Raw genomic sequence first — 22444 nt, 5'->3', positions numbered from 1 at the left:
CATGCCAGACCCTGCCCTTGCCTGGTTTCCTGCCTTGTGTCCTGCCTTGGCCCTGCTGGACTGACTCCTAGCGGAACCTACAGATTCTGGACTGGACCTGGACCGTGGTTTTCAGGTTACTCCCGGGCCCAGCACATGAGGTGGTGAACGTTCCACAATCAACCAGTGAGCTCAGGGGGAAGAGGATTAAACCTCAGGCCTCTCAAGTGCTACTCCAACACTCTAACCACTATACTACATTACCCTGGCTCTCTAAAAACTGGTTAGAGGAGCACAAGCTGGAAGCAGATATTCTGAGGTGCCCTCCTTAATATCTCAAAGTATCATGGGCTATAAATAAAACAAACCAGCACACACAGCCCCAAACTAAGGTTCTTTCTATATCCAGCACCCCAGGATAAACAGATCATGGAAAGATATACTCCAATTTAAAATTAGGGTGGGGGGGTTCAAACCACAGGTGTCCCTGAAAACAAAATCACATTAAAAATAGAGCACGTCAAGAGAATCCACAAAGCAGCAGGCAAGGGGGGAAAAGAGCATAATCAAAAAATTAATAGACATGTCTGATTAAAAACAACAGAAACAGTCTGAGTGGAAGCTATCCCCCCCGGTTTGGTGTGTGGGACCGCAAGTTCACTGTTCACTGAAAAACAAAAATAACAACCAAGTATAACTGACGCAAAATTGACACTTGTCAGACTGAGTTACAACTGCCACACACAAAAATAATCAGGGCGGTTCCACCCACCCTACTTAGATTGCACTGACACCTCTGCAAAATGCAGATTCTTTCCATGAAGGCAAGGTCCCTGTGGCATCCTTTTGGCAGCACCACACACCTCGTTCCAGGGCATCTGGCTTTGACAGGCAAATTCCAAAGCTCAATCAAGTCCTTTGATTACCCTTATTGAGAAGCTCTGGGAGCAGATGCCTTGAAAACAGTAATTTGCAGGAAAATGGGGGTGGGGGTGGGGTGGGGCGAGGAGCTTTTCAAACATCAAAATTCATTTTATTAATCTGTAGGAACTTGACACCTTAATATGTGGGTTGATTTACCTTGAAAGGGAGAGGAATACAGAGAGAGAGAGATGGATCGCTCTTAGAGGCAAAGAGGGATGTGCCTCCCTGCTCAGCTCACAGCAAAAGCATCTGGTGAAGATTCCCAGGAAATGCAAAGAAGAAAAGATGAAATTCATTAACCTAGCTCTATCTGCACACACACACAAACACATGCATACACAAACTGTTGGGTACTTAATTTCTGCAAGCCTTTGAGCACCACAAAACTCCTTGCTTGGGAGAAGGGTGTTCACAGAAGCATAGATTTTGAAGAACTGTGGAATTGGGACCCTGAGCGTCATCTACTCCTCCCCTTGCAATGAAGGAATCTCAACACACCTGGTCTCCCAGATCCCACTTCAGTGCTCTTACCACCACCCCAAACTGGCTCTCTCCACTTGCTGCAAAGTCAGGTATTTGACAGCTAATAAGTTGCATCACCTTGCCAACAAAGGTCCATAAAGTTAAAGCTATGGTTTTCCCAGTAGTGATGTATGGAAGTGAGAGCTGGACCATAAAGAAGGCTGATCACCCAAGAATGGATGCTTTTGAATTCTGGTGCTGGAGGAGATCCTTGAGAGTCCCATGGACTGCAAGAAGATCAAACCTATCCATTCTGAAGGAAATCAGCCCTGAGTGCTCACTGGAAGGACAGATCCTGAAGCTGAGGCTCCAATCCTTTGGCCACCTCAGGAGAAGAGAAGACTCCCTGGAAAAGACCCTGATGTTGGGAAAGATGGAGGGCACAAGGAGAAGGGGACGACAGAGGATGAGATGGTTGGATAGTGTTCTCGAAGCTACCAGCATGAGTTTGACCAAACTGCGGGAGGCAGTGGAAGACAGGAGTGCCTGGCGTGCTCTGGTCCAGGGGGTCACAAAGAGTCGGACACAACTAAACGACTAAACAACAACAACAAGTTGCATTAACCTGCTGGCATCCATCTGTTTCGGGAGACAACAGAGGAGTGCACCTTTGGGGGTGAAGTCAAAGCGTAGGAGAGTTACAGCGCCTGCTGTGGCTGTAGAGACCAATATGGGAGAGACATGTTTTGCTGCAGATGAGGCAGATGGAGGCATCCAGTTTGGCTGCTGCAGATGCACCAGGACATTTCTTTTCTCTGTGCTCCTCCTAGCGGTCATTCCTACTCATGTCACTGCTGTGGATGCATGATCTGACTGTCTCCAGGCACTGTAAGGGACCCTCATGTGGCAGGGTTGATACTGAGAGCCTTCATACCATGTCTGCAGACATCTTTGTAACACAGAGCTGATCTGCCAACAGGCCTGGTGCCTCGGGGCACTGCGGTCGTCTGTAAGGGATCCCAATAAACAGTGGGGTTAATATTGCCAGCCTGTGGCATCCATGCGACATAAAACCTGCGGCAGCTAAGACCTGCCTTTTTGTTCTTTGCCCACAAGCTGTGGACAGCCTTGCCCCTGCTTTTCTCCTCCAGTCCTTGCCCAGATGTTGTGAAGCGTCTCCCTGGATATACAGGGAGAGAGGAAGGCACCCGTCTTGTGTTCAGAACTGCCTGCCAAAATCTCCATGGCAACAGGAGCCAGGAGCAACTTGCGCAGGTGCAACCGAAAGTTGCCCATGAGGATCAGCAGGAGAGGAAAAGGTGCAACGACTGAAACCTGCATAGACACAGTGCCTCATATTCCTGCAGTCATTAAGGATTTTGGGGGGGGGGGCGGGGTATGCTCTGCACACTGGTTAAGATCCTTTGGCTCCCCCTGTGCTCTCTGGAAGTCATTTGCACCACTTTCGGAGTCACAGGTCCCTTTCATGCATTGGAGCTAAGCGGACAGCAACAAAGTGCCTTGGAGTGCATTGCGTGATGCTGAGCTGGGGTTGCTGCTTGAATTAGCAACAAGAATTCTGCTAAAGGAAGAGAAGAGGAAAGACAACTCACTGATGAGCAGGGGTCCTTAAAATGGGCAAGGAATGGAGGTTCCCCCGCCCCCAGCTGTGCTATCTTAAGATACTCCAGCTCTTAAACAAAGACCATCTCTGGTCTGTTTCAGAAGGGATTTGCTTGGGAACATAGCTGCTTATACTGAGTCAAACCATTGAGCCATTTAGCTCAGCACTGTGTGCACTCACTGGCAGCAGCTGTCCAGGGTTTCAGACAAGGACCTCCCAGCCCTAACTGGAGATGGACTCTAACTTCCTGCATGCTCAGTTCCTGAGCTACTGGATGTGTGTGTCCCCCTGGCTCTCTCCAGCTAAACAGCTGTCTTTGCTACCCAGTCCATGTCACTACAGACTGCTTGCCCCCATCCTAGAGGCCAGACTGCAATATAGGTCAGTGTTTAATTTTCTCCCCACTCCGGCTTGCAGACAGAAATTAGCTCCGCGTGGCGGCTCCAGCTGAGACAAGCTGTCTCCGGGGACCTTCCTCTGTTCCCGAGGATGCCAGTTTTCTCCTGTCTCCCTTCATAGCCATGCAAAGTACAGCTGCTTAGCTCCCTTCTCGCACGACTAACTTGTGGGGGGTGGGTGCGGGGAGACAGGTCTGATGGCTTCTGGGGACTTCCAGGCCATGGGAAGAAGGTGTTTTAGTCTCTGTCTTTGGAGAGTCTAGAAGTTGGCTGGTGTGCAGTATTTGTTGTTGTTTAGTCGTTTAGTCGTGTCCGACTCTTTGTGACCCCCTGGACCAGAGCACGCCAGGCACTCCTGTCTTCCACTGCCTCCCGCAGTTTGGTCAAACTCATGCTGGTAGCTTCGAGAACACTATCCAACCATCTCATCCTCTGCCGTCCCCTTCTCCTTGTGCCCTCCATCTTTCCCAACATCAGGGTCTTTTCCAGGGAGTCTTCTCTTCTCCTGAGGTGGCCAAAGGATTGGAGCCTCAGCTTCAGGATCTGTCCTTCCAGTGAGCACTCAGGGCTGATTTCCTTCAGAATGGATAGGTTTGATCTTCTTGCAGTCCATGGGACTCTCAAGGATCTCCTCCAGCACCAGAATTCAAAAGCATCAATTCTTTGGCGATCAGCCTTCTTTATGGTCCAGCTCTCACTTCCATACATCACTACTGGGAAAACCATAGCTTTAACTATACGGACCTTTGTCGGCAAGGTGATGCCTCTGCTTTTTAAGATGCTGTCTAGGTTTGTCATTGCTTTTCTCCCAAGAAGCAGGCGTCTTTTAATTTCGTGACTGCTGTCACCATCTGCAGTGATCATGGAGCCCAAGAAAGTTAAATCTATCACTGCCTCCATTTCTTCCCCTTCTATTTGCCAGGAGGTGATGGGACCAGTGGCCATGATCTTCGTTTTTTTGATGTTGAGCTTCAGACCATATTTTGCGCTCTCCTCTTTCACCCTCATTAAAAGGTTCTTTAATTCCTCCTCACTTTCTGCCATCAAGGTTGTGTCATCTGCATATCTGAGGTTGTTGATATTTCTTCTGGCAATCTTAATTCTGGTTTGGGATTCATCCAGCCCAGCCTTTTGCATGATGAATTCTGCATATAAGTTAAATAAGCAGGAAGACAATATACAGCCTTGTCGTACTCCTTTCCCAATTTTGAACCAATCCGTTATTCCATATCCAGTTCTAACTGTAGCTTCTTTTCCCCATAGAGATTTCTCAGAAGACTGATCAGGCACTCCCATTTCTTTAAGAACTTGCCATAGTTTGCTGTGGTCGACACAGTCAAAGGCTTTTGCATAGTCAATGAAGTGTGCAGTATAGAAGAGTCAATTTGCTTTGTTAGGAAAGTAACTCCCTGTTCTCACTGTCCCAAAACTATTTCCTGGGGGAGGGGGTGCTTCGCAGTGTCCACCAACCCAATTCAGTCCTGAGAGTGTCGTCGTTGTTGGCACCTGCTTGTCTCGGGGGACAATGGAGGAGTGTGCCTTCGGGGTAAAGTCAAACCATTGGAAGCTTGCAGCGCCTGCTGTGGCTGCAGAGACCAATAGGGGAGAGACATGTTTTGTTGCAGCCGGGGCAGATGAAGGCGTCTGGTTGTGCTGCTGCAGATGCACCAATGCATTTCTTCTCTCTGTGCTTCTTCCAGCGGTCATTTCTCCTCTGGTCACTGCTACGGATGCACAACCTGACTGTCTGTCTTCAGGCACTGCAGTTGTCTGCAAGGGATAGCGGGGTTGATGTTGGCAGCCTCTATGCCATGTCTGCAGACATCTTTGCAACGCAGAGTTGGTCTGCCAACAGGCCAGGTGCCTGAAGCTAGCTCCCCATAGAGGACATCCTTGGGGTTCCTGCCGTCTTCCATGCTGTGGGCACAACCAAGACAGTGTAGACATCACTGAGACAGGAATGTGAACTTGCCATTTCCATGTGAAGGGCTGGCACATGGAAGAGGGAACAAGCTTGTTTTCTCCTGCTCTGGAAGGTAGGACTCGAACCCATGGCTTCAAGTTACAAGAAGGGAGATTCTGACTAAACATCAGGAAGAATTTTCTGACAGTAAGAGCTGTTTGCCAGTGGAGCAGACTCCCTCAGGAGGCTGCAGACTCTTCTCCCCTGGAGGTTTGTGTGGGATGTGAAACACCAGAGCAGTCAAGTACAACATTCCTAGAGTGAACATGTTTACACATGGGGAGGAATGTTTTTCCAGCCAGCAGGTAAACTTCCTGTTTCCTTCTGGGCTGGGACAGACTTCCTCTGCGTGTGACTAGAGGTGGGCGTGGCCTCAGCTGTGCAGGTAACTGCAAAAGCACAGGGCAGGGCAGCCATCTCTCTCTCTTTGACTACATGCATCGAAGAAGCAACATCTGCTTAGCCAAAGATGCTCTCTTGGCCTCCATAAGGACTGTCTCCTTATGATATATTTTCCAGGTATATGTTACTTTTCTAAGCTAAGTCTGCCTTCTGGGATCCTATTGTGAACAGAATGATGTGTGAGTAAACCTTTTCATACTTTTATAGAAGACTGTGTCGTATCTTATCTTTTATGAGGGAATAAGGGGAAAATACCAGAACAGTTATTATAAAGGCTTTAGCGAGCCTGAGCTAATGCATCCGCTGCGAGTTTTAAAAAGAGGGAATGTTACTCTGCTAAATTGTGAACTTGTTAACACAAGCTGGAAAGGCTATAACCAAACAATATATCCTCTCCTGCATCCTTGAACATTCCCACAGTTTGTAAGCAGACGCTGGATTGTCATGGATGCTTTAGATGAGATTCCTTGTGGTGGGAATGCAAATGCATTAAAAAATACTGGGCAACGATATATAATGAACTGGGGAAACAAATTAAATGAATTTTGGTAAACATCCTGAAGCCTTTCTACTAGGTACGGTATCTCAGATCAAGAGCTGCTGAAAGAAAAATGGACATTATTTATGTATGCTACAACAGCGGCAAGAGTCTTGATTGCACAATACTGGAAGATGGAAGAAATACCATCAAAAGAATAACAGCAAGAAAAATTGATGAACTATGCAGAATTGGCTAAGCTAACAGATAAATTAAGAAAGGACAAAAAGGACTTCAGAAGAGTTTGGGAACCCTGGACTGGAGTCACTGGCAGGGTTTGAATAAACGTTCACAACATTATTATAGTAACAGATATTTTAGAGAATGATAAGGGAATTTGCTTTGATACAAAGCAGGACACAATAAACAAAACCAAATAACTCAGAAGAGGGGGAGTTGAGGGAAGTCCGAAGGAGGGGAGGGAGAACATTTGTATACAATATGACGAATGAGATTTGTATTTTTATTTGTTATAAAACCCAATAAGTATTTAAAACCTTCCTGCCAAGGGACGCTGGTGGCGCTGTGGGTAAAACCTCAGTGCCTGGGGCTTGCCGATCGTATGGTCGGCAGTTCAAATCCCCGCGGCGGGGTGAGCTCCCGTCTTTCGGTCCCAGCTCCTGCCCACCTAGCAGTTCGAAAGCACACTTAAGAGCAAGTGGATAAATAGGTACTGCTTTATAGCGGGAAGGTAAATGGCGTTTCCGTGTGCGGCGCTGGTGCCGGCTCGCCAGAGCAGCTTCGTCACGCTGGCCACGTGACCCGGAAGTGTCTGCGGACAGCGCTGGCTCCCGGCCTCTAGAGTGAGATGAGCGTGCAACCCCAGAGTCGGACACGACTGGCCCGTACGGGCAGGGGTACCTTTACCTTACCTTTACCTTAACCTTCCTGCCACTGCTGCTGGGCCAGCATCTTCTGCCTCCTCACACTGCCCAATGGAAGGACCGGCTCCAAGGCAGACAAGAAAACACCTTGCGCTGTCTGATTTCTCCCCCCATTTCTCTCGCTCTCCTTTTTTCTCTCCCTTTGCCTTGGGCCCGAAGGAAGCCCAGAAAGAAACCCGCCAGCTTTTGTTTCCCCTTCTACTGCAACCCCCCCCCCAACTTTTCATGCTTTTGACTGCACTAGTAGAACAATGGGACTCCTGGCAGTGGTGGATTTCTATTAGCACTTAGAAAGGATTGTTAATTGCAAGCCTGGGACTCGGGAGGTTGGCACTGATTGAATAGCTGCCCGGTGGCAAAACCTTTTGTCCCGTGTTTAGCAGAAGGAGCTGCCCCAGGGATGGAGAGCGTGGAGGGGAATTCAAATTAGCAGGGCCTCCCCTCTCCCCCTGGGATGGGATTGTCGCTGCTGCTATATCATCTTGGGCTCAGGAAGGCCCTATAACCCTTCCTAGGAATAATGGGATTTAGAGGACCCCTGGAGAGAAGGGTAAAGGGAAAGGGAAATTTCCTACAGATGCCCGCACCCCTCAAAACCATCTCTGCTTCTGAAGACAGCTTTACGAATTGCAGATTTCACCTCTGCATCTTTTGCATACTAGCCACAATCGCTATTCTCTGCTTCTGCAGGAGGAAGGAAGCAAAGCTTTTGAAAACAGGTGACTCTCGCGTCCCAGGGATAGCTGCACTAAAAGCAAAAACTGTGGGTAGTCAAAACACATTGGGTTCAATGACAGACAGGCTGGCCAAAGACTTTTTCCCTGGACGCCCACCCCCTTTAATAAAAAATTCCCTGCATTGCAGGTGACCCCTGGACCCCCCTCTGTGGGAATGTTGTGGGTATGGGTCCGAACTTCAATGTCTAAAACTCCTGGTAGAGGACAAGGCTCTAGAGATCACGCTAAGGGTGGCCAAATTTTGTGCGACTGCCCTAAAACTGTACAAGCTGTACTACCAAAATGATTAAGGTTTTAAATGACAATTTTAGGTTATATTTTAGTGATCAAGATTTAATATATATTTTTAACTGCCACTATATCTGAATTGTCTCTGTTATACCCAATTGCAATTCAATGTATTCCTATTGTGTTTTATGATTTTCCTGATATTGTAAGTGAGCCGGAACTGGTCTGTGACCGTAATAATAAAATTCAAGTTGTGGGTAGCAGGAGAGGATATATTGATTAAATATTATCCTTCCTGACTCACACTAGTGAGTTTATTCATACAGCAGAGTATACCCCCCTTTTACACAGCCAGAAGCTTCGTTTGAATCTCTTAAATTCTATTATTCTGGGTAAGACCCCTTGATTCCCTCCTAAAAGAATAAAGACACAACAGTCTTGTTCATAAGTAACAATAAGAAGTTTACTCATGATCAGAGCACAGTGTGGTCCCTGAAAGAAGGCTTTAGGCTTGAAGTTACAAATAAGTAGGAGCGGATTTACCCCATATGGGTATATCCCTGGCTCTCAACCAGCAGTGCAGTCCAGGAGGCAAAAGGCAAAAGGAGTTAAAAAGGAAAAGAAAAGAGGGAGATGGCTGAGTGCCTGGACCTTTTGTTAGGTCTGGAAGGGTCACCTACCTGGTCACATGCAAAAGGAAGGATGCTCCAGCCAGGTGTAACAGGAAGTTCAACTGGCTGGACCAACATTCCCCTGCATGTTCACTCTAGGCAAGCAGGAGATGTTGTACTTGACTGCTCCAGAGGATTACATCCCACACCTTCCAACTCTATCCTTCTGCAATTCTATGAAATGCTGTCATGAATCCATCATGCCTTGTCTGAAAAAGTCAGTATGAAGTCAGAAGGATAGGGAAAGCGGCTGCAAGAGCCATTGATCCTGCTCAACCCAACACTTCCTGGCTAACTTTCTCACTTCAGGAAAAACCTCAAAAACTTCTTTCCATTTCTCTGCCTCAGCTGGTTCCCGCTGGGAAGGTGCCAGCTGTGTTGACATGGAACAATCAATCTAATTAAGAACCTAAGAGGAAGAGCCTGGCTGGATTAGACCTAAGCTCTGTCAGGTCCAACATCCATTTCCCAACAGCAGCAAAGCAGAGGCTTCTGGGAATCTTGCACAGAGGGCATGGCAAGCCCTGTCCTTTGTCTCCTTCAGCTGGTAAGCAAAGGTTTACCGGCTCTCTGGGCCACAGCACCTGTGGGGGCAGATTGCAGGTTGGAAAAGGATGAAAGGATCAGTTTCTTCCCACCTTTGTGGATAAATTTGCTTATAAGCAGCAGTTTAACACGGAGCTGCAGCTGTCCAAAATTCTTGCCAGACCACTTCCGATGCTCATCATCATCATCATCATCATCATCATCATCATCATCATCATTTATTGGGTTTCCCCACCCACTCTGGGCGGCTTCCAACAGAATATTAAAATACAATAGTCTATTAAACATTAAAAGCTTCCCTAAACAGGGCTGCCTTCAGATGTCTTCTAAAAGTCTGGTAGTTGTTGTTCTCTTTGACACCTGGTGGCAGGGCGTTCCACAGGGTGGGTGCCACCACCAAGAAGGCCCTCCTGGATCTTTTACAGCCAGAGTCACTGAGGTCTTGCTGGGGGTTCCCGGAAAGATGGTTCACACTCAACTCCAAGTCCATAGCACCACATGCAAAGGGTTGTACAGTGGTACCTTGGGTTACAGACGCTTCAGGTTACAGACTCCGCTAACCCAGAAATAGTACCTCAGGTTAAGAACTTTGCTTTAGGATGAGAACAGAAATTGTGCAGCAGCGGTGCGGCGGCAGCGGGAGACCCCTTTAGCTAAAGTGGTGCTTCAGGTTAAGAACGGACCTCCGGAACGAATTAAGTTCTTAACCCGAGGTACCACTGTATTCAGTGCTCTGCAACAGGTTTGCTATCCTCTCCCCTGTACACACACACCAAATCTGCCCCAACGGCTCCACCAGCCCTCCAAGGTGGATTTTGAGGGCTGGGGGTGCAGAGGAGAGGAATTGGGAGCTCCAGTCCACATGCAGAAATCTCTGCTGGTGGAACAGGATCATTGACGACCACCCCTTAATCCTTTTTCTTTACTCCTTCTCCTCCCCCATCCTAATAATAAAAATATTAGGGACACAGGTGGCGCTGTGGTCTAAACCACTGAGCCTGATACGACGGTCCAGAGCAAATGATGCAAAGAGCGGAATTGTACCTGAAGAGAGTGCATCACTGATCAATCGGCAGATATGTCTGACAAACCAGATATGGCTGAAATTCGACAAGTCTAAGTTGAAGAAGACGGCAATGCAAGAGAAAAACCCACTGCCTTCAAAAGAAACAATTGAACAAGAGAAGCAAGCGGGTGAATCGTAATGAAACCGGCCCTTCCAAATTATGCACTGTACATTCCACAAGCATTGCCTTCTTATTTTACTTATTTTAGCTGTTTTAACTTTGTAAGATGCAAAGAGGTTGGATAAAGTTTGAATGACTGAACTGCCCCTTTCGCATCCATTTTTTTTTAAAAGAATGGAGAGAACTACTGATGCTGTGAACGAAGGTTATGATGCAATTAACAGAGTGCCTTTTTGTTGTTGTTGTTCAAGTGATTTTAATTATTGGAATGCACAATTAGTATTTTTTAACCACTGAGCCTCTTGGGCTTGCCGATCAGAAGGTCGGCGGTTCGAATCCCCACAACGGGATGAGCTCCTGTTGCTCTGTCCCAGCCCCTGCCAAACTAGCAGTTCGAAAGCACCTCAAAGTGCAAGTAGATAAAGAGGTACCACTGCGGCAAGAAAGTAGACGGCATTTCCGTGTGCTCTGGTTTCCGTCATGGTGTCCCGTTGCACCAGAAGCAGTTTAGTCATGCTGGCCACATGACCAAGGAAAGCTGTCCGTGGACAAACGCTGGCTCCCTCGGCCTGAAAGCGAGATGCACGCCACACCCCATAGTTGCCTTTGATTGGACTTAAGTGTCCAGGGGTACTTTTACCTTTTTTAATAAAAATATAGGGTAGAAGCACAAATGAATAGTTGGAACGTAAACGAAACAATACACACTCCACATACAACACATTTAAAAGGCCACAGAATATTAATCAGCCAAAGGCCTGGTTGAAGAAGAACCAGGGGTACACAGTACAGCACCTTTTTTCAAAATGGCGCTTACTATAACAACTTCGCGGAGAGTACCAGCACCTTGTTTTCTTTTTAAAAAAGCCCTGAGAGGAATGTTTTCGCCTGGAGCCTAAAGATGCATAATGAAGGCGCCAAGAGAGCCTCCCTGGGGAGAGCATCCCACAAATGGGGAGCCAGTGCAGAAAAGGCTCTGTTCTCATGTTGCCACCCTCCGGAGACCTCTCACGGAGAAGGCACACGAAAAAGGGCCTCAGAGAATGATTGCAGGCCCCGGGTTTGTTCATATGGGGGGAGGCAGTCCTTGAGGTATTGTGATTCTTTCTTTAAAAAATATTTTTTTATTAGAAATTTCAAATTAACAGTTTTTCAAAAATACATCATCCTCATTTTCCCCCCTCCCCATTTCCCCCCTCCCCCATCCCCGGAAAACAGAAAACACTCCCTCCCCCCCCCCCCCCCGGAGTTCCCTCAGCTCCTCTCAGCACATGTTATTCTCTGCATGTTATAAAATTGTAAAGATCCTTAATTTATCTATCTATATGTTACCAATAAAAAGTTTGTGAGTGTTTATTCAAAGCCTGCCAAGGAGTCCAATTCATTTTGTTGTTTCTTTAAGTACTTTGTACTTTCCCATTCTTCTTTAAAGTCACAGTTGTCCTTATCACGTAGTTTATGTGTCAACTTTGCCAATTCTGCATAGTCCATCAGTTTCTCTTGCCACAGTTCTTTGGTCGGGATTTCCTCATTCTTCCATCCTTGTGCTATTAAGACTCTCGCCGCCGATGTCACATACATAAAGATATTTTTTAGTTTCCTTGGCAGGTCTTTTCCTACAAACCCTAACAAAAATGCTTCAGGTTTTTTAAACAAATGTTAGTTGGAACATTTTCTTCAATTCATTATATATCATTTCTCAATTTTTTAAAATTGTGCTACAATCCCACCACATATGATAAAAAGTCCCTTCTTTTTCCTTACATTTCCAACACAAATTTGAACCGGTTTTATACATATTGAAATTCTGAGCCATTGGTTGGTTGGCCATCAGTCAGGGATTCTTTGGTTGCGATTCCTGCATTGCAGAGGGTTGGACTAGATGACCCTTAGGATCCCTTGCAACTCTGCGGTTCTGTGGTTCTGTGATTCTATGATAAGTCAAGATGAATACTCAACAATTAGTCCTCTGCTGGAGTCGCGGGGGATCTTGGGAATAGGTTTTGTCGTAGCACGTACCTGACTGAGCCCCACGCAAAAGGGTACAGCAATTGCGTCAGTTCCTCCCTTTTCCCACCGGCTGCTCTGCTTAGCACCTGGGTGCCATGAGTAATTAGCCGTAAACCGATAAGGCCATTGGCACGCAGGGGAAACAGGGTGACGTTTCGAACGCCCGGCCAGCAGAATGCAACATGTGCACCTCTGGCTTTCGCTCTTCAAAGAGTCTTGGGCTGAGCAGATACCGGGATGGGATTGCAAGTCAGACTAGGCCCAAGGTGGCAGGATTGCACCATAGCACAGGTGGTCTCTTGGCTTCTATCACACAGGGGAAGGCAGTTTGTTGAAGGATAACGAAAGCAGTGGTGTACATGGCGACTTCTAAAAGGAACACAGGAAGCTGCCTTGTTGTTGTTGTTTAGTCGTTTAGTCGTGTCTGACTCTTCGTGACCCCCTGGACCAGAGCACGCCAGGGACTCCTGTCTTCCACTGCCTCCCGCAGTTTGGTCAAACTCATGCTGGTAGCTTCGAGAACACTGTCCAACCACCTCGTCCTCTGTCGTCCCCTTCTCCTTGTGCCCTCCATCTTTCCCAACATCAGGGTCTTTTCCAGGGAGTCTTCTCTTCTCATGAGGTGGCCAAAGTCTTGGAGCCTCAGCTTCAGGATCTGTCCTTCCAGTGAGCACTCCGGGCTGATTTCCTTCAGAATGGAGAGGTTTGATCTTCTTGCAGTCCATGGGACTCTCAAGAGTCTCCTCCAGCACCAGAATTCAAAAGCATCAATTCTTCGGCGATCAGCCTTCTTTATGGTCCAGCTCTCACTTCCATACATCACTACTGGGAAAACCATATGCTGAGTCAAAACAATGGCCCACCACGTATCGTCCACACTCATAGAATTACAGAATTTCAGAGGTGGAAGGTACACCATACGATGATCTAGTCTAGCAGTGCAGGAATCTCAACTAAAGCCTTCATGATAGGTGGCCAGCCAACCTCTGCTTACAAACCTCCGAAGAAGGGGAGCCTACCACCTTCTGAGGGAGTCCGTTCCACTGTCGAACAGACCTGATTATTGTAACTCACTCTGTGTGGGGCTGCCCTTGAGACTGACCCAGAAACTCCAGCGGGTGCAGAATGCCTTGGCGAGACTCCTTATGGGGTCCTCGCTGTGGGATCACACTCACCCGGTGCTATACCATCTGCATTGGCTCCCGGTGGAGTACAGGTTTAAGGTGCTGGTTTTAACCTTTAAAGCCCTATACGGCTTAAGACCCTCGTACCTATGGAACCGCCTCTCCTGGTATGTCCCACGGAGGACCTTACAGTCTTCAAATAAAAACGTCTTGGAGGTCCCGGGCCACAGGGAGGTTAGGCTGGCCTCAACCAGAGCCAGGGCTTTTTCGGCCGTGGCCCCGATCTGGTGGAACGCTCTGTCCCAAGAGACTAGGGCCCTGCGGGACTTGACATCTTTCCGCACGGCCTGCAAGACAGAGCTATTCCACCAGGCCTTTGGCCAAGGCACAGCCTGACCCCCTCCTTTGGTAATCCTCACAGAACTCTAGCCCAATGGTTGCCATTAATTTGATTTTGAATTGATTTTAGAAAGCTGTGTTATTTTTATTGTTGTTAGCCGCTCTGAGCTCGGCTTCGGCTGGAGAGGGCAGGATATAAATAAATTATTATTATTATTATTATTATTATTATTATTATTATTATTATTATCTTTAGCTCAGCTGGTAAAGCACGAGACTCTTAATCTCAGGGTCATGGATTCAAGCCGTGTTGGGCAAAATATTCCTGTATTGCAGGGGGTTGGACTAGATGACCCTTGTGGTCCCTTCCAATTCTATGGTTCTATTTTTTTTACCATCAGAAAGTTCTTCTTAATGCTTAATCAGAATCACCTTTCTCATTTGCAATCTCCTTGCTCTAACTTCCATGGGGCAGCCCTTAAGATATTTGGTGCCCATCATACTACCTCTCATCCTTCTCTTCCCCAGACATACCCAGTTCCCTCTGCTGTTTCTCAAAAGCCCCAAGTGGGGATTTGAACCCCAGCCTCCCAGGTGCTAGTCCAACACTCTAACCACTGCACCACACTGCCTCCTGCATCAATTAAAACTTTAATTGAGCTATTCTGCCTGGCCTTTGGTTTGGACTCAGTCTGACCCTTATGTTTCCTTCCCCTTATGGTTTTGATCTATGGGCTACTTTTAAAATGAGGCTGCATTTTAAATTGCATTTTAACCTGTATTTTAAATTAGTTCCCCCCCCCTATTATGTTTTTACTGTAATCTTACTGGTGTTAGCTGCCCTGAGCCCAGCTCTGGCCGGGGAGGGCGGAGTATAAATAAAATTTATTATTATTATTATTATAAAGCAAAACTGAATGAAATAGCTATGACTGTGGAGCAGATTTCGATTTGGTGCAGCCTGAGTCCCTCCCCTCAGCTGCCACCCGCTGGAAATGCACCCCCTTTGCAATTAATAATAATAATATAATAATAATTTATTATTTATACTCCGCCCATCTGGCGTTTTCCCAGCCACTCTGGGCGGCTTCCAATTGAGTGTTAAAAACAATCACTACAAAGGAAAATGATGGGTCCTGAGTCGAGAGCATTGGTCCTGGAGATGCTGTCAGGAATCGAACCCAGGACCTTCTGCACGTGAAATGGATCCTCTGAGCCACGGCCCTTCGAGGTAGGCAACGGTTCCCAAAAGTCAGCGGTTTGAAAGACGACCGAGATGCATTATATGGTGGAATTGTTTAAACATCAAACAATTTTGGGAAACAATATATAATGAAATGGGAAAAAAATGTTCAGATATTCATTTAGGAAAACACCAGAAGGTTTCCTATTGGGAATAGTTCCAGGAAGTCTAAAGGAAGAAGACAAGACATTATATTCGTACACAACAGTAGCCGCAAGGCTATTGATTGCAAAAAATTGGAAAAGTGGTATAATACCGACAAAAACAGAGTGGCTTGTCAAATTATTGGAGTATTACAATATAACCAAAACAATGGGAGAAATTGGAAGGATCTCAAAAGAGGAGATAGACAAGGACTGGAAGGTGTTTAAAGGACACTTGCAAAATCATACTGAAAAATCAGAACTCCTATTAGAATAAACAATAAATGCTGAAATACTAAATAAGTTGGTCGACAATGTGTAACAGAAAAAGAAGTAGAAAAGTTGGTTTAAAAGTGTGTGAAAGAAAGTAATAGAAGTGGAAAGAAATTGCAATTGAGTAGATTGGAAGGGTGGGGTGCGGGGTGGTGGATGGTGATGGGAAAAGGAAGTATGTGTGGGATTGAGTGTGGGTATGTATGAATATTTTTAAGGATTGTATGAAATGTATGTTTGTTTGTTTGTTTGTTCGTAATATGTCTGCATTAATGCTGAATTATTTTAATAATAATAAATAATTTAAATTATAAAAAAAAGACGACCGAGATGCACGGCTGAGCAAGCTCCCTCACCGGCTGCTGGTGTGTTGGTCATAAGCAACGCGCCCACCCTCTCGTGTAGCGTTGAACCCCTTGTCTCAGCCTCTGCCTGCTTTGCAGGCTTGTTAATTGCTTTCGCACTGTCTTTTCACAGGATGCCAGAGCTGATGGATTGCAAGAGTGAAGCTCAGTCAAGGGAGACCTGGTTTAATTCTCAGGGGTCACAAAGGGGTCACCCCAGCGCACACGTCGCCACTGCTAGGTTTTGCTTTTCCTTCCTCCTGCTTTTTCAGTGAGTGGAAGTGAACTGGACTTCCCGACCTCAGCCCTGCAGAGAGAAACCGCACAGTGCTTTTGTCTGTCGGTCTGTCTGTCTGTCTGTCTCTCTTGGAAACCGTTGCAGCTAGTTAACTGTTTGAAACTGTTTGCTAGGGACCCTTAGGAAAGGAATCGGAAATAAAACAGTCAGCATCATAATGTACAAACCTGCCATGCATGCCCTCCAAGTGTCCCAATTTTCCAGGGAGAGTCCTGTAATTACGAAAGCTATCTTGGCTTCTGATCTGATCCCAAAATGTCCCTATTTTCCCCACCAGGGGAAGGAGAATGGGCCAGCGATTGTCCTGAGCACCCGTGGCAGTTGCAAGAGAGCATCCCATGGTCTTTCCATGGCTGCCATTATCAGTCTCTTCCCTTGGGCATTATTATTATTATTATTATTATTATTATTATTATTATTGTTATTATTATCATACCACCCTATACCCGGGTGGCGCTGTGGGCTAAACCACAGAGCCTAGGACTTGCTGATCAGAAGGTCGGCGGTTCAAATCCCCGCGACAGGGTGAGCTCCCGTTGCTCGGTCCCTGCTCCTGCCAGCCTAGCAGTTCGAAAGCACGTCAAAGTGCAAGTAGATAATTAGGTACCGCTCTGGCGGGAAGGTAAACAGTGTTTCCATGCTCTGCTCTGGTTCGCCAGAAGCGGCTTAGTCCTGCTGGCCACATGACCTGGAAGCTGTACGCCGGCTCCCTGGGCCAGTAAAGCGAGATGAGCGCCACAACCCCAGAGTCGGCCACGACTGGACTTAATGGTCAGGGATCCCTTTACACCTTTATACCCACAAATCCCAGGGCAGTTTGCAGGATAAAATCAGAATATAAAACCACAAATCTTTCTTTGTGAGATTCCCTGAGTCCCGTTTCTGGGGGAAAGGCGAAACCATGACAACAATAACAGTAAAATTTATTATTGTTGCTATTATTATTATTATTAAATTTACTTACCACATTTCATCTGATCTTAGGATGGTTCACAACATAAAAATAGAAGATAAAAACACAAAACACATAATAAAGACAAGGAAAATGTTAATAATAATTAATAATCAATTAATAATAATTGGAAGAGGAGGAGGACAACACGGGAAGAAAAATGTGTTGCGCATGCAGCAACGAAAGTCTCTTGAGTCAGTTCAGCTGTGAAATTGGCCCACAGTGTGATTTGGAGTTTTGCATCATCTCACACGCAGAGAAGTGAATCTTCTTCGCTCGTTTCTGACACACAAGGAATTTTCTGGGAGTTTGGCACCTCCTGCTGGCTAAACAAAGCCATGCTGATTATTTGATCTGCTGACTCCTCAAATTCTTAAAAAAATATAAATTGAAGCAACCGTTTTAATAGCAAGGATGGCTTCAGAATGGAAGCCCATCAACAATCCCACCTTTGCTAGCATTCAGCCACCACCTTGTTCTGCCTTCCTCTATGTCAAATTCCAGACTGTAAGCTGCTCGGGGCAGGGACCTCTCATTTGTCTGCTGGGCTTTTAAAGTTCACTTTTGGCCCCGAAGGAAATAATTCTCCTGCCATCAATGTTAAATTGACCCATGTGAAGGGAACTTTAGAACCAAGACTTTGCTGGGACTATTCCCAAAGGGTGTTTAAAAGTCATTTCCAAAGGGTGTCTGACGTGAAGCCCAACAAACCCGTCTGTTAAACGGTTCAGAGGAGAAATAACTCCATCTCAGCAAGAAGAACAGAGGCTTGATTTTAAATCATCCAGAACTAAGATTTGAAAATCTTCCAGAGTCAGGGATTATGTTTTCCCCCTTTGGCTAGGTTGGGGGGTCTTGCATTTTTACCAAAAGGTCACCAAGGCAACCAACACTTGATAACTGGCAGGCTTTGAAAAAAGATGCCCAGACCCTTCCTGGAGGCGGCGCCTCCGACAATGGCGGATTCCCTCTAACTCAGAGGGAGACAGCTCCGTGGAAATCGGGTCCTACCGCTGCAGCGAAGCGGGGACCCTTTAAAAACCGCAGGCGGAAGAAGCCTGCGGACCTGGGACTCGGCGGGCACCGTTTGCGCCCCCCCGTTTGGCAAAGGAACCCTATAAAGGGCTCCGGAGGAGACGGGGGTTGGTGTGGTGCTGAGAGTCAATCGCTAACTCTGCGGAGCGATGCTGCACAGCTGTTGTCGGAGGGCGTTCTCCTTCTTCCTATGACAATTCGGATTCTAAACAACAACCCGTGAGTAGGACAATTGAAAATTTTGCATGAAAATACAGCCTGGAATTTGACCTGAAACGGGAAGGTGTAAAAAGGAAGTCCACCTCCCGTCCTTTGTATAAAGATCAAAGCAAAGATTTTACAAGCTAAAAGCCGGGAAAACAGATAGCCTGAAGGTTCCTGCATTTTTAACCATCAAAACCCCCCTTGACAGCAGGAGGAAAGGGGGGAAAATTTGACTTTTTAAGCCTGCAGAGAGAAATTTAAGAAAATAAGTTTCCACTGTCCCTAACCTGGGGACGGAATGGCAGGAAAGAAGGAAAGAAACGGTCGGTGATATTTACAAATTGAAAATAGAAAAATTGATATACAGAATTGGAAAAGGGAAAAATAACTCCAAAGCCGCTTTCTGCCTGTTTGTTTTATATTGAAAGGAAATAAAGTATCTGGAAATCGAAAGGAATTTTTCCTTGTTGGATACAATTTAAAGATGGATGCTAAAAAGTAACTACACCCCCTAGAGGAAGCCAGCCAGTGTGCCTGTCTTTCAGTTATAAAGAGAACATTGTATCAGGGAAAACTAGAGCGTGGGATCAGCTCCCTGACCTTGACAGAAATGAATAGAGAGGAAGTCTTATCTGCTCTGAACAAAATATATGATGGGCTGCGACAGCTGGAGGAGAAAATGATTTTGATGAATCAAAAGAGGGACAATACAGCTAAAGTCAGTAAAGAGGTGCCAATGGAAGATGCCACAGAAATTGTACAGCAATCTATGCAGGAGACAGATTTAACAGGGCAACTGCAAGGTCAGAGAAAGATGGAGATACAGAGGATGGATTTTGGAGGACACTGGCCAAACTTTGGATTTAAGAAATTTTTTATCTTTGGTGGGACTGTGAAACGAGTGGAAGAATTTTTTTGGAACAATTACTTCTTGGATTACAAACTAAACACTGGGGAGTGCAACACCGGGGAATTGGACAATTGGAGAAAAGGAAAGGAAGAATGTTACTGTACGGAATCACCCGGTGATTGGACTCCCAAGGAGAAAGAGAAGGAAAGGCGAAAGAACTCAACAGGGATCAAGGATGTATGTAACTACAAACAGGAACAAGAAAACTCGCAGAAGGGGCTTGGATATGATTTGAAAGCCTCGGATATTAGGACACCTGACTGATATGGATATAATGATATATGGGCTGACATTGCCGTGAACCAGGAAAAGGGGCGCTGGACTAATCTAGAATGAGAAATGTCTTGTGTAATTAATCTATATCTATGGAATTAGTTTAATACTAATGAAATATTAAAAGATGTTGGAAAGGATGTAATCGGCTCTAGCAAAATTTAGTCTAAATTTTGAAAGTTTAATGATTTGAGGACAAGATAAAATTAATGAAATTAATGAAATTATTGTAAAAAAGAAGTGGTTTGAGAAATAAGGTGAAATAAGAATTGGCAAAAACGGTTTGATTAAAAATGAAAATATGAGGATATTATATGGGGATATATAATCAAGGGTAAGATAAGAGGTATGAATTTGCTGAACATATCGTTAAGTGGAATACAAAGAGGGAGGTGGGAGGGAGTCAGGAAAATAAGTTAAAAAGGGAAAAATGGTGAGAAATTGAAAAGAGAGATTTTTGATTTTCTTGTTTTTTCTTTTTTTTGTTTTTCTTCTCTATGTTTTTTCTATGTTTTTTGTGTTGAATTTATTGTTTAAGATTTTGTAAACTTTTTTTCTGTTTTGTTAAAATCCAATAAAATATCATTATAAAAAAAAAGAAAAAAGATGCCCAGACAGCACCAATTGCAGAAGAAAAACTGCCCCGCAATACCAACCCAATCCTTAACCTGCATGTTGCAATAAATAAATAAAATGTCCAGTAGCACCTTTGTTGTTGTTTAGTCATTTAGTCATGTCCAACTCTTTGTGACCCCCTGGACCAGAGCACGCCAGGCACTCCTGTCTTCCACTGCCTCCTACAGTTTGGTCAAACTCATGCTGGTAGCTTCGAGAACACTGCCCCACCATCTCGTCCTCTGTCATCCCCTTCTCCTTGTGCCCTCCATCTTTCCCAACATCAGGGTCTTTTCCAGGGAGTCTTCTCTTCTCATGAGGTGGCCAAAGTCTTGGAGCCTCAGCTTCAGGATCTGTCCTTCCAGTGAGCACTCAGGGCTGATTTCCTTCAGAATGGAGAGGTTTGATCTTCTTGCAGTCCATGGGACTCTCAAGAATCTCCTCCAGCACTAGAATTCAAAAGCATCAATTCTTGTGGCATCAGTGTGGTGGAGTGGTTAAGAGCGGTGGACTCGTAATCTGGGCAACTGGGTTCGCTTCCCCGCTCCTCCACCTGCAGCTGCTGGGTGACCTTGGGCCAGTCACACTTCTTTGAAGTCTCTCAGCCCCACTCACCTCACAGAGTGTTTGTTGCGGGGGAGGAAGGGAAAGGAGAATGTTAGCAGCTTTGAGACTCCTTCAGGTAGTGATAAAGCGGGATATCAAATCCAAACTCTTCTTCTTCTTCGGCAATCAGCCTTCTTTATGGTCCAGCTGTCACTTCCATGCATCACTACTAGGAATACCATAGCTTTAACTATACCGACCTTTGCTGGCAAGGTGATGTCTCTGCTTTTTAAGATGCTGCCTAGGTTTGCCATTGCTTTTCTCCCAAGAAACAGGCGTCTTTTAATTTCGTGACTGCTGTCACCATCTGCAGTGATCATGGAGCCCAAGAAAGTAAAATCTCTCACTGCCTCCATTTCTTCCCCTTCTATTTGCCAGGAGGTGATGGGCTCAGTGGCCATGATCTTCGTTTTTTTGATGTTGAGCTTCAGACCATATTTGGCGCTCATTAAAAGGTTCTTTAATTCCTCCTCACTTTCTGCCATCAATGTTGTGTCATCTGCATATCTGAGGTTGTTGATATTTCTTCCGGCAATCTTAATTCTGGCTAGGGATTCATCCAGCCCAGCCTTTCGCATGATGAAATCTGCATATAAGTTAAATAAGCAGGGAGACGAGTAGCACCTTAGAGACCGACTAAGTTTGTTGCAGATCAGCAGGATCTGAAACAGGATGGCTCACAACAGCCCTGCAGAGTAGGCCACTGCTAGCTTAAGCAGTATGTGGACCGAGAACTCCCAGAAGTGCAAGCTGGATTTTGAAGGGGCAGAGGAACCAGAGACCAAATTGCAAACATGCGCTGGATTATGGAGAAAGCTAGAGATATCTACTTCTGCTTCATTGACTATGCAAAAGCCTTTGACTGTGTCGACCACAGCAAACTATGGCAAGTTCTTAAAGAAATGGGAGTGCCTGATCAGTCTCCTGAGAAATCTCTATGTGGGACAAGAAGCTACAGTTAGAACTGGATATGGAACAACTGACTGGTTCAAAATTGGGAAAGGAGTACGACCAGGCTGTATATTGTCTCCCTGCTTATTTAATACACTGATGCAGATATTTCCCCTCCATTGCAATTCATATTTATACCCACGGCAGGGTTCCCTGTGCTACATTCCCACCGTCCTTGCCCCGCACATGGAGGGGATGAGTGGAACGATGGAGAGACGAATGGGAACCGGAAGTGATGCATCTTCGGGATCGGTCGAAGTTCAACTTCTTTGTACTTCTGTTTCAGTGTATCTGACGAAGTGTGCATGCACACGAAAGCTCATACCAAGAACTAACTTAGTTGGTCTTTAAGGTGCTACTGGAAAGAAATTTTTTTTTTCTTTGTACCTAACAGGGGAGGGGGAAAAAAAGCGGGCGCCCTCACCAAAGATGGCGGCGCAGCCTTCAGGGGCGCTGGCGTCCCTGGAGCGCCACGTGGCTCCCGCGGGGCGGCAGGGAGGAAGGGCGCGCCCGGAGCCAAGATGGCCGCCGAGGCTTCACTAGGGGAGGCAAAGGTCAAGGGGCGGGGCTTGAGGGAAAGT

At 46.0% G+C, this 22444-nt stretch overlaps 1 pseudogene across 1 annotated transcript; it reads left to right on the top strand.

Moving 5' to 3' along the window:
* The first annotated feature begins 10393 nt into the window (after positions 1-10393).
* Positions 10394-10702, top strand: LOC310742700 (thymosin beta-4-like; annotated as a pseudogene). Its single transcript has one exon. The product of its transcript is annotated as a thymosin beta-4-like (transcript).
* Positions 10703-22444: the final 11742 nt, after the last annotated feature.

This window comes from Podarcis filfolensis (genome assembly GCF_964270895.1).
Source record: "Podarcis filfolensis genome assembly, chromosome: 9".
NCBI classification, from domain to species: domain Eukaryota; kingdom Metazoa; phylum Chordata; class Lepidosauria; order Squamata; family Lacertidae; genus Podarcis; species Podarcis filfolensis.
Note: the sequence above shows the minus strand (reverse complement) of the source record. Positions and strands in the feature narration are given on the sequence as shown.